The sequence below is a fragment of the Triturus cristatus genome, chromosome 11 (genome assembly GCF_964204655.1).
Source record: "Triturus cristatus chromosome 11, aTriCri1.1, whole genome shotgun sequence".
NCBI lineage: Eukaryota > Metazoa > Chordata > Amphibia > Caudata > Salamandridae > Triturus > Triturus cristatus.
The window spans coordinates 979,524,714-979,537,547 of record NC_140594.1 but is presented as its reverse complement, the minus strand read 5'-3'; the positions used below and the strand labels follow the sequence as shown (position 1 = coordinate 979,537,547).

The following is a 12,834-nucleotide window of genomic DNA, read 5'->3' as shown; positions in this document are numbered from 1 at the left end:
TGGGGGGGTTTCGCACTTGTATCATCTTACTCATCATCGTCCCAGATCTCCCAGACCACATGAGGTGACATTGCTGCGTGAACCCACCACAGTACATAACCAAGACAGTAATGGACAATGATTCATGGTGCACTGAGTCAGTGGCACCTGGAGTGCTGAGCAGGGGATCAGGTAGAAGATTGCATCCACGACATGTGGAGGCAACTCTGTCAGTCTGCCAGTACAACCATTTAGACACAGGCATTTTGAGGTTGGAGTTAGTTCTGGCGGCGGTGTCTTGTGTCTCCTGCAGTGATGCGATGTCGAGGCCGGTCAGGACTCGATTTGATGTGTATGCCCTGGTGGGACGCAGTTGAGGCCGGAGGCTGCAGACAGCGCAGGGCCACAGACACATGGCGTTGATGACCCCAAGGCCATCGCTTCAGAGGCCATCCAATATATCAGAAGAAGGGGTCCCGGACATGACCAGCACAGAGTTAGGGGCCCCGGATGCACTGCGGCCGGCACAGGCACCCAGCCACGGGACGGTGCAGTCAGATGGGCCATTCGACCTGACCGTGTCCTCATCAACGTCCAAGGTGTATGTTGCGGAGGGTTGCGGGGGACAGTGGAGGGTGTCCTCCAGGGCATGATGCAGAGGGTGGAAGCTGTCCGGAAGCAGCAAATGGAGGGGTGGAATGGCACAGCCTCGATTTCGCCACAAAGTCAATATCACCGCCATGATGGCGACGACAACCCCAAGCCCATGGACTCAGTCGCCACCAAAGTCCAACCAGAAAGTGTTCATGGGTCTCGGGGAATAGACATAGTGGCACCGGGGCTGAAAGGGGATGCAGTCTGCGATGAGGCCTGTACAATTACATCAAATCATCCATAAATAAATCAAGGCTGAATTTGAAATTGTGTGTGACCTATTCAACTGCAGTGTAGGCTGGGGGCAGCGGTCAGCAAGGGCCCACAGCCATGTGTCATTGGGATGCAATGCACATGGTTGCTGCCACCTGACCGAAGGGAGTACAGTGAAGTAGAATCTTCATTATTGTGCGTACACGGACAATGTATGATCAAGACTGAGTTCCAAATGTGTGACCTACTTGTCCGTAGTGTAGTCCGAAGGCAGTAGTCAGCATGGGACAACAGACGTTTTGTAAGAATGCCATGCACAGAGTTGGTGGCACCACATCGAAGGGAGTACACTGACATATATTCTGCAATGAACATATGTACTCTGCCATCATGTAATCAAGACTCAGTTCCAAATGTTTGACCTACTTTACAGTGGTGTAGGACAGAGGTGGCAGTAGGAAAGGACTAAAGTGGGCCTGTGTCTTGGAGGCTGTGATGGTCTGAGGAGGCTGCCAAGGTTGCGGGCCTCGGGCTTGGAGCTTGCGCCGGCACGTGGTGAGCCCTCTTTGACACACGCCGGTGTCGGAAGGTGATCAGTGTGACCTGGCTGCGCAGGGGCTGGCCTGACGGGTTCGGGGTCCAGCGGGCCGGGGTACGGCAGGCACACAGGATCGCAGGCAACTCCGCTCACGAGGACGGCGTCGGCCTTGTGGCATGGTGAGAGGCACCGCCCTGGCAGAGATGTTGGGCTTTCCGGAAGAGAACCAAGCCCAGGGCTACGTGCTTTTTATTCTCACCCTTACGCCGGCCTGGCATACACCGGGCCATCCAACTCCGCTCATGCTTACGGGGGGAAGTAACAGGCAACATTTCCGTGAACTCCCCCACTGGCTGGGGTGACATGGTTGCATCCACTGTCCACTACACTCCATACACCAGAGGTGTATGTTGTCATGGATATGGGTGTGTTCTGCATACTGCGGTCTGTCCAGCACATCTTCGCCACTCTTGGCATTGTGTACTTTGCCAATCATGGTTCTCCTGCATCCTTCACACATGCCTGGCTGCCACCTCTCCCCACATTCGGCTATTGTGTGGCTGGGGTGCCATGCCATTGATGGCTCATGTTCACGGCTTGCCCAGGTTACCATTGTGAGTTGTTCTGTCGTGTCTGGTGGGTGGGCATGTTGTTTTGCATATTGGTTGTGATTTGTGCTTTGCCAGAGTTGTGAGTTGCATGGTTGTGGAGTTGAGGTGAGTGGGGTGTTGATTTGGAACTTGCCAAGGGGCTGTGCATTTCTCTTGGTGCCATCCAGGGAACGCTGATTGCTGATGGACTGACGGAGGATGAAGTAATCATGCACACTGGCTGGATATTTGGAGGCGACATTGGTGGAGGTTCCACGGTGTTCGGATGCATGCACATTGATGTGAGACGTGTGCTTTCTGTTGTGGTGATTGTGTGCTGTGTCACCAGGGGGCACAGGTATGACATGTGTGCTGTGGATTGCCCCCAACACATGCGTGCATCCAGCTATGGCATATGGTCCTTGCTTGGTCTCCAGCAGATCCTGCGCATTGTGTTGGACATATAGGGACTTCAGGTACCAGGCTGATGGTGATGTCCAGGACAGGTGTGAGGGACTCGGATGAGGCTGGCTGTGAGACTCCTCCGACTCTGGTGGGTGTTGGTTGGGGGTACCAGGGGCCAACAGGGGCAGCACAGCCAGCAGCTTTGTGTGGGGTGGGATGTTGGTTGTCCGCTGTGTTGGTGCCATTGGCCTGTTGGGCGATGATGGTCAGGATGTGTAGGATGGTTGTCCTTTTGAGCCTGTAGCTGTTGGGTCTGTGAGGCTGGTGCGTTTCCTGGGGGTCCGCTGTCTTTGTCTGCCCTGCCTCTGTGGTGGTCCGGGGGGAGGGGGGGTTCCAGGTGGGGGTTGGGTTCCTTGGGTGGTGGTGGTGTGTGTTGTGGCCCTCTTGGGTGTCCGGGGCGCATGACCAGTGGCACCATAGCATCTGTTGCCCTTCCGATGTGGCTGTGGGCTGGGCTTCCTTTTGTGGTGCAGGCTGTCATCTGACTTTGCACCAGGTCAGAGCAGGTGTTAATTTCCTTATCGCATGTTTTGTGATTTTATCGCCGATCTGGCTGGTTGTTGAGAATGATGAGGTGTGGTGTTGTCCCGGCTTTTCGCACAGGAATGCCTACACTGCATCTCATTAGCGATAGTTGCGGGGTCATCTGTGGCGATGTTTTTTGTGGCTGCTATCGCAAGTATACTGGTGCTGTGGGCTGTTAACACCAGCTTGTGATTGGGCGATAAGTTTATTCCAACTTTGGCTGCGATAAAGTGCCGTTAACTCAGCGATAGATCCTTGTGAATATGCCCCAAAATATTTTAGATCAATTTCTCTAGGGGGAACCCTGCTGCTTTAGATGGTAGATACAAGGGATTCTTAGAGTTATTACCTTGGAAGTTACAGTATTATTAAACTACCTAAAAATAATCGCACACATAAGCAAGTGTCTAGATTGTCTTAACTATTCTACAAGACTTCGATCACTGGGCACTGTGTTTTCATACTTATCTTTTGTTTTGGGGGGGGCGGGTTACAATTAGGTAGACTTCCTAATTTAGTTGAACCTCATTATCATCCTTAGTTCAATGATTACAGCTCTGCCGATCCACCCGTTCTAATCCCCAAAAAGTCAATAATTTTTATGACCCTGTTATTACACCTGTCTCTCAAACATTCATGGTATTAGCTTCGCCACCGATTTGGACACTGATCACCCCTTAAGTTGTTGCCATTAGCAAAGATCATGGGGAAATTCAGCTACAAAGGCAAAATCGCAGAGAAGCCTTGCAACAGAGGCTGCTATGGACTGTTCTTCTTATAGCAGTCGCATGCTCATCCCACCATTTATGCAGATCTGGCCTGCGATCATACAGACAAGGAATGCAGGCTCCAACTTGTAATCATCTGAAAAAGGCTGGCTGCATCAAGGCTTCAACCAGTCGGACAATAGAGAGCTGCGAGACCACACCAGTGGTAGAAGCATGCAATGGCAATGACAGATAAACTTAACAATTACATCTTCATTTTCATAGAACCTGAAAAACAAGGCAACTTTCCTCAGCAATGTTATGGTAGTTCAAGCCTCTACCATTGCCTCACTGTGACCCACCCTTGAGGTCTGCATCAGGGCTTTAACTCACTATATACAGCTTAAGTTAAATGTAAAATACAGGATTGAAAGAAATATGTGCAGTAGGAACTTGAACCCACTGAGGTTGTCTAACTGGCTAGAAAAAGGTGGATATCAAATAATGTTCAGCGAACTATTTTCATCTTTATACAATTGGGTCATTTTGCAATAGCATATAAATGCACAGATGGTGGTCACTCCTGTGATTTCTGAGGGCATTTGTTCAAATTATGAAGATTGCTATGCATGCTCCTTTCTAAAAATATATAGGTGTATTAAATTTGTGATTTTTCCCCTGAAATTATATGTATCATGTGAAATAAATTTCGCTAGTACACCAAGAAACTTTTCCCTGGGAGTATCCATGACCTAAAAAAAAGCCACTGTGAGGCAGGGGACTGATTCGAGGAGAAAATGGGTCGCTTGAGGAGAAAATGTTTCTCTGGGCACATTTTTTCAACTTGAACATGTATCACGCAGAACAAAAGCATGCGAGATCTCCCTTCACTCAAAAATGTCTACTTTCACAATAATATAAATTCAGATATTATGCAACATCACAGTAGTGTAATAGAAATCTTCGCAGTCCTATCAAACCGTGTAAATTTATAGCTATCCTCTTGAACTGTTCTGTGGGCCCTACATGGCAACTTGCCTATACTGTAATACATATGTCTAACAGTATCATTCCAGTCCAAAGTTGTTCCTAAAATTGGGCGGCTTCATTGTGCCTTAAGAGACAACATAACAGGACAGTCACTGCTCAGGGTGCCTTTAGAAAACTGCATAATGAAACAATAACTAGTTGTTTGTTTAAAATGAGAACACAATCATCTAATGTAAGCCACATGTCTTGTTAAGATTATACAGCTCTGATTGGACTTGTAAGACCTTGCCAAGACCCTACGTTGATTTATTTACACCACAACAGTACTGAGGTTATAGCAGCCTTCAAATAGGCGCCTGGCATGTTTTGGAAAATACATAAAACCAGAAGTATAGATCAAACAGACAGGGGTGAGTCATAGCTGTGTACAGATAGAGGTTTAACTTTACAAAAACTATTTCAGACAGAGGTAACCCTGGTCAGCAAAAACTGTTAAAGTTAATGCATGCGCATGTACATCCTTGGACAACAGCAATATAGTGCTTGTTCGTTTTCAGAGTTTCTTGTGAGACCTTTATTTTATGTAAGGTTTAAAGTCCACCCTTTGGATTGGTATTTCGTGAATTTAGTATTTTCTCTGTTGGGAAGTGACAATATTTTTGTCCCGATTTTAAGAAAATTGCGTTTTATTTTAGCCTCTTTCCATTATGTTGATTCACAAAAAAAAAAAAACTACTCATCAAACCGTGGGCAGTGAATTTGGTTTTTTTCAGGAAAAATAAAAACTTTGTGCAGTATTGCACCAAATTCACTAATTCAAATTTTGAGTTACTTTGCTACGCTATTTTTTCCCCCTATACACTTGAAAAACTGTTTATAATGGATTGGTCCTATTTTAAGTGGGCTTCAACATTGCAATCTTGATTTTCTTTGTTTAATCAGACGAAAACGCAGATTGTTTTTCATGTTCAGATGATGGTCATATTTCAGCGTCATAACTCGTTTCATGAACTGCAGTCTCATCTTTACAAAGTAGCTTCATTTCCCTGTCGCCATCTTCGATATGGGAGTGCTGCGCCAGGGGAATAAATCACATGTTGTCGTCAACATAAACACGCATTTACAAGTTTGCACCATTGGGCGCTGAAGACGAATTGTATAATATTGCAAATGTATCTTCCGCGTTTCACTGGACCATACAACTGAGAGCCAGACCGATCAATCACAGGGCATAGGTTTTCATATTCATAACTGCAGCAGGAAAGCCTCGTTTGCCACAAATGCACGCCTTATTTCACAGGCTTCAGGCGCACACAACTGTGCTAGCCCTCTTGCTTATTTTCTTTTTCTTAGTTTTGTGGGGTTTCTGCGTGTTATCATTTTTATTATGTTTAAAGCGTGCATTGAAAAGTAGATATTAGAAAGTTTTTTAAAGCTCTCAGTAAAGTCATATTTTTACACTGACACTACAAAACCTATAATCCTAACTTTCCATATTTTTTTTCTTGCCTGGCGGCCTGAAGTAACCGAAGGGCGACACGCGACGTTATATAAAAACTCCAGATGAATACTAATGTAAATAAATAAAACGCTAGCGAATTAATTTTATTTTTTTATGCAAAGTTTGCCTCCACTTCTTTTTTGGTCAAACTCAAATCATCAGATAATTGAATTTCACAAGGCTGCGAATTATGCACAGTTCTAACGGTTTACTGCAAAGAGGAAGGGACGACGGTGCGTCACTACAATGGATTCGCAGCACCTTTAACGAAACGGAAATCTCTCATTCAGTAATAAGCTATTCCATTGTATGGGGGAAAGTCGCTGATTAAATTTCCGGAAACTGTGCTGAATAATTTCACAGGGCTCTTTTAGGAAGGATTAGCCCGGCTTTTCGGGGCAAAAGGCCGAAGTTTTTGTTCGAATTCTGATGTTATGTGATAATTACCAGATGCAAAGGCCGCCCGAATTAGTATGCAGCTCTGGCCGGGGCATTATGCAGGTGCTGTTGTCGTCGCCCATTCATTGTTTGATAAAGGAAGGAGGTAGGTAAAAGGACTTACACGACACATTTGTGGGAGCCCAGAGGACAGAGGCAAGGGCATGAATGACGCCTTTATACCTTTGCCTGACAGGTCAGGCACCAATGGGCTGACTTGCGACCTTTTCAAGGGCGAACAATGGCGGACAACTCACTCACCTTGTTCGCGTCATGGATTTTAGGCCAGTCTGAAAGGAGGACAACGGCGGCCGCGAGCACCGAGAATCGACGCTAACGACTGAGGAGCGCCGTGACGTAATCGGAAACTCGTGTGTGCGCATGCGTTGGCGCGCGCGCGTGCTTGCTCGCTTTGCTTTTCCCTGCACAGACTGCGTTTTGAGAAGTGTTTTATAATAAATAAACACAAATAGTCATACTTCCTAATGAAGGCCTTTCTTTTGATTGTTTTCCCTGTAAAATGCACATTATCCTTGAGAGTTCCAGAAAGCAGTGTTTATACAAATTAAACCTCACATGCGTAGCGTCAGGCATGAGAGGTCATGACAGCATTTTTCAACACTATTGATTATTTTGGGAGCCGTGTTTGATAAAATGTACATCGCAGTGGTTGCCTTTCACTTAGTTTTGTCTTGATTGCTTGGACAGCAGCTAAACAAAAATGGGGGAATTAACACCTGCCTTCATTTCCTGTGCTATCCATCGCATGTAGTAATGTCACATGCCATTCCTGCACAAAGTGTGGTGTGTTTACCTCAGGTGTACTGGTGTTTCTCATTACACAGCAATAAGGGAACATATGCTTCTTGAGAACGACGTCTGAGGAAGGGCGGAGGCGGGGATGCAAAGACGTGCACACTACTGAGAAGCATTGTGCTTGCAATATTGCTCGCTTTAATTAAAGAAAAATAGGCTTTTTTCATGTTTGCATTTTTTAATAGTGGTGTTCCCGTTAGGAGTGTGGGTAAGAAAGTCCTCGTTTACAAGGATACCAGAGACGTCTCATCAGAAACGTATTTGGAAGTTTTGCACGTTGTACAAGTTTGTGCTCAAACATGAGTTGTATTTATATAGCGCTCACTCCCCCTGACGAGGCACTGTTATTTACAATCCATTTTGCGAGATTCGTTTGCATTGAAGCAGCTCTGCGCTGTTAGCGCGACCTGCCGCGAAGCGCTATATGCTGCCTGAATCTACTAGTTGGTTTTTTGGACGCTGGGGAAACCTTCCACCGGGGCCCCTGCCCGCGAGAGGTACTGCGGCAGTAAAGCGATCAATGCCAATGAAATCAATCCACGCTCCGCCTGGACTGGCCTCAGCGCCACAATACCCGGATGAGGATATCAGCAATCCTCCAAATGATTTTACTTTTCAAGGATGAGAGAGCTTTTTTTTCGGTGTAAATAAAGCGCTTCACTTATTAAGTCCGAACACTAATCTCCGGCTTCTTGTACATAATGTGGGGAATGCGTCGCACTACCTCGCACCTGCATCATGAATAGAGCGGATCTGTGAAGGGGGCACGCGCTTGTTGCCTTTGTCTTCCAAAGGAGTTGTCTGAATAAGTCAAGCCCCTTGAATGCCTACACTCGCTTTCTCCTCGTCCTTTGATCGGCAAAAATGTCTTCTAATTTGTCCTTTTTTCATTGTAACAAAGTTCTCGAGCCTCGCTCTTTATTTTTAGTTCTCGAGCCGTATATTTATAAAAGAACAAAAATGACTAGAAAACAATAGTTCTTCCCAGCCAGCGTGCGGGATAGACTAAGATGGCCTTGTTCTCCAGAGTGTGACGGTTTGTGTGTCCGCTGATTCTGCGGGTTTTTTCTTTAACGGATCCTTGACATTGTTGACAACTTTATTAGACAACTTTATTAAGTTGCCACTTCTAGGACTTGAACTCGGTCCTCTGTTTTAGTATTTCAGTTCCCTTCTACTCATAGGACGTTTAGCTTTTGTAAACACAAACACACACACGCTCACATATGCACACATATACATTGTTTGGACACGCAGAAACTTGGAGAGAGATATACACACATTACACACATTTTAAACATTGTTTGTGTGGTAGATAGATAGATAGATAGATAGATAGATAGATAGATAGATAGATAGATAGATAGATAGATAGATAGATAGATAGATAGATAGATAGATAGATAGATAGATAGATTAGATAGATAGATAGATTAGATAGATAGATAGATAGATTAGATAGATAGATTAGATAGATAGATAGATAGATAGATAGATAGATTAGATAGATAGATTAGATAGATAGATAGATAGATAGATAGATAGATAGATAGATAGATAGATAGATAGATAGATAGATAGATAGATAGATAGATAGATAGATAGATAGATAGATGTAGATAGATAGATAGATAGATAGATAGATAGATAGATAGATAGATAGATAGATAGATAGATTAGATAGATAGATAGATTAGATAGATAGATTAGATAGATAGATAGATAGATAGATAGATAGATAGATAGATAGATAGATAGATTAGATAGATTAGATAGATAGATAGATAGATAGATAGATAGATAGATAGATAGATAGATAGATAGATAGATAGATAGATAGATAGATAGATAGATAGATAGATGTAGATAGATAGATAGATAGATAGATAGATAGATAGATAGATAGATAGATAGATAGATAGATAGATTAGATAGATAGATAGATAGATGTAGATAGATAGATAGATAGATAGATAGATAGATAGATAGATAGATAGATAGATAGATAGATAGATAGACACCGCGCGCGCGCGCACACACACACACTTACACTATTCTGCCCAAACTTTGTGAAAAGTTTGAAGATTAGGAAGGATCGTCAACATTGAGTTATTGGAATCATATAACTAATTTATTATCGCATGGCGACCTCATCCTGATCTAAAGAGTAACCAGCACGTATCAGTGCAAGTATGTATATATGTTACGATCTATATGAGGAGATTGGTGGATGTTGTTGGCAAAGAAGGACTGGCGTGTATGTATATATTTTCACAGGCAAGACAGTAGATATTTCTGACACCGAAAGATGAAACATGAAAAGATGGCCACTGATCCTACGTTTTAAAAACAGATCTTGGCAAAAAGTGCATGGGTTCCCCGATTGTTGATATGTACATGAGGGAGCGGAGACAGAGCCACAAAACAAACATGTTAGTGTACAAAATAAGCATTTGCTGCCCTATGAATACAATGAATACCTAACAAGTGAAGAGCTGTGCACAATCATACAATATTGTAAGAAATAATAACACAACGTAACATAACCTGCCAAAATTCAGTAACATAACACAGCACCAAATTACATCATAAAAATACGTGGCAAATCTCAGAAATGTACAGTCTTATATCACATTGCACTGAATACGAAAACATTAAAATATATATATATATATATAACCTACCTTACAAAACACAACATAGCATGAACAGCAGCACATGAAATGACCTAACGTCATATATGAGGACATGGGCGTGACGTGACGTAAGGCATCATCACAAAACGTAACGTGAACTTAGCCTAACTTGACCTTAAGACGCCATAACTATGCGTTTAGACTTGCTTTAGAAGAGTATGGGTTCTTTACATAATAACTAGTTTTAAGTATTTGAATTAACAAAGAAAGTTAATGTGGCTGTATTACACAGCCGCTCACATATTTTCCACTTTATTCAGCGTTTCTATTTTAACGACCGAATACCGATATGTTAACACTAATAAAAGACGTGCGTGCATTTCTTGCTCTACATAAACCCAGTTTTGTCCCTGTCACGCGCCCCAGGCTTCTTAGTCTGACCTCGCAGAATCGTCACTGCACACGGCTGACCTGCAGCAACCCGGAAAGAGTTGCAGGCAAGCACTCCCCTCCAAGAAAGAAGTCAACATTTGTTTTTCACATTAAATGCCGTTTAGTCGCCCCTGGAACGGGAAAAATGATGCCCGGGAAGCGCCTTTTTTTTCTTAATTCAATGTATAACAACCGCGGGGGTCTAACGGAAAATAACGAAGACGTCTTCAGACACACATAACTAAATTACCAAAACGTTAGTATATCTCCCAGGTTCATTAATATGTACAGACTCCCCAGTTAATCTCCAAAAGCCGGTGTTGCCCCTCTAAAATAGCACTCTGGGACGAATTGCGCTCGAAATCAATCACTGCTAATGCAGCAAGGTTTACTGCAAGAAAAAAAGGGAGCCATTTGCACCTTGGAACAGAAAGCTCTTCAGATTTAGGGCTGCGGCCATATATCACCGAGAATAAATGCTTATGAATCGGTAAACGCGCCCCGCAGCCATTTAGCTATGCGGCGCGATTCATCATTTCTGGGTGTTGCGTTTTTTTCCCCCTTCAACTTTTTTTTTTTTCTTTTTAAAAATCATCTGGCTTTCGTGAAGAATAGCGCCTGACGGGCATACAAGAAAATAACACTGCGGGAAAGTTTGTTTTTGCATATACTATAAGTCATGAAAACATGGCAATTCAGATACAATGGGTGAGGGGTGGGGGCTAGAGGCGTACTTGTACCCCCCACCCCGCACCAGACACATTGTCGAGTTCTTTGTTGCCTTCCATTGTTTATAAAAGGCGCTGTCCTTCGATGCGCACTTGGCACTTGAGCGGGCCGGCACTTGTGTTTTCTCTAGTTTCCAACTTGCAAACAAAACGTGTTGTTTTTGGGCGCAGTGAACTACTGTAACCCGAGCCAATCACTCCACTTACATGGCGTGGTGTGTCCCACGGCCGAGGAGGACAGCGAGCTTCAGCAACGGAATATTTTCAAGAACAAATGACAATCTAATTCCCAAAGTCAAAACTGGTTCGGACACCATCAGTCCCAGAGATATCTACGTACCTGTCACTTGTATTGTCTGTCTCCTTTTGGTGAAACAAACACGATGCGCACATCTTTTTCTAATCACATTTTAATTTCAGTTTATCAGAAAAGAACACGCCCCTTTCCCCCAAAAAATAACACTGAATTGCTCCTACTGCTGATGATGACAAGAACAACAAACAGTAATAATAACAACAATAGCAATAATACCAAAAAAATATTAACAGCACTAACAAAGATAACAAAAAAGTAATAACAGCAATAATGATAATAAAGATAGTAACATTAATAATACTGATGGTGAATATAATAATAATAAAAATAATAATAATAATAAGAAGAAGAAGAAGAAGAAGGAGGAGGAGGAGGAGGAGGAGGAGGAGGAGGAGGAAGAGGAGAAGGAGAATAAGAGAAGAAAAAGAAGAGAAGAAGAAGAAGGAAAAGAAGAGGAAGAAAAAGAAGAAGGAAAAGAAGAAAAAGAAGGAGAAATGTGTCCAGTTCACGTTCTGACAACGTTCTCAGGACAGCCTCGGCTTTCGGCAGCCTCGATGCAATACATACATAAAGTAACTACTGGAGGATTATGGACTTCCTTGCTGTGTGTGTTAAAAGTAATGGAACCGAAACAGCGCGCCGGTGTTTGCCTGGGTCCTTGGGATCAGTGTTGTCATAGTTAAGTGGTAGCTGAAGAGTGTTATTTAAACACGTATTCTCACACTAGCAGCGGAGGGGGAGAATGTAAATACACCCCTCTGCAAAGGCTACCTGTGGTTCGGACCCCTGCTGGCCCCTCCCCCCTCTAAAACATTTAATGGGTCTTTCCGAAGGTATGCTAACCGTAAAGAAAACATTTGAAGCATGTTTTGGGATATTCTGTTGCAATAGTTGGCATAACTGGGCAGCAAGTATGCCGGCCACATGTTGCTCGACAGGGAGCTACTTGCCTTCCAGCTTCCCTATTAGCAGCCAGACAATTGTGCGCCGGGTCACGCAGGCAAGGTCAAACGGGAAATGCAGCTGCGTCACTTGCGTATAATACCTCATAAAGGGCCCGGCGGACGTCAAGGCCACGCCTCCTTCCAGGAGGCTACTGTACAGGTCTAATGAAATGTTCCTCCCCGGGGTTCAAAGGGGGTGTTGGCGGGAAGTTCACGAACTCCCCAAACTCCGGCCAGACTTTGTACAATGCCCCTGTGGTCGCCTTTCAAAGCAGTCATCCCAGAGAGTGAAATATCAGCAGCCCCTGCGCCCCTGCACGAGGTCACCCCACAAATAAGACTTCACTTTTGACAAGTGCCTG

General features: G+C 44.0%; 1 protein-coding gene across 3 annotated transcripts in view; it reads right to left on the bottom strand.

The window, feature by feature from the left end:
* Nucleotides 1-12,189, bottom strand: part of LOC146785778 (uncharacterized) — a 124,399-nt gene extending 112,210 nt beyond the window's left edge. For 2 of the 3 annotated variants that reach the window (XR_014970480.1, XM_085633642.1), the window contains exon 1: nucleotides 6,862-6,960. The gene's annotated coding sequence lies outside the window, so the exon portion shown is untranslated. Of the gene's footprint in view, nucleotides 1-6,861; nucleotides 6,961-12,095 lie in introns of those variants that run through there. The other variant, XM_085633643.1, reaches the window with a different exon arrangement.
* Nucleotides 12,190-12,834: the final 645 nt, after the last annotated feature.